Below are 447 nucleotides of genomic sequence, written 5' to 3' on the forward strand. Positions count from 1 at the left end.
CCAAAATTGTTCAAATCGGATGATTATAGAGAGAGAAAGGGGGGTCGAATTTTTGGGGAAATAGGAGGGGATGAGAGTTCAGAGGTTTTGATCCAAAAAGGGTCGGGTTTTTCCTTATAATTATGTTTCTAGCACACGCATCGATCGATGCATTTTTGTACACATATGCATCGATCAATGCGTTTATAAAAAAGTTTCCGAGATTTTGTTCAATCCATCGATTGGGTATCCTGATCGATCGATGGGATAACCTGATCGATAGATCACTTTGTTACGCTTTGGAACATCTTAGTGATCGATCGATCGTATTCCCGATCGATCGATGGAGAGGGTTTTTTTTTTTTTTTGACAAACCGAGATGAAAACTTAATTCTAATTCACAATTACCAGTGGGTTGCCTCCCACTAAGCGCTTGTTTACAGTCATTAGCTTGACTTTCGATGTGCT

Source organism: Brassica oleracea, chromosome C5 (assembly GCF_000695525.1).
Source record: "Brassica oleracea var. oleracea cultivar TO1000 chromosome C5, BOL, whole genome shotgun sequence".
Lineage (NCBI taxonomy): Eukaryota > Viridiplantae > Streptophyta > Magnoliopsida > Brassicales > Brassicaceae > Brassica > Brassica oleracea.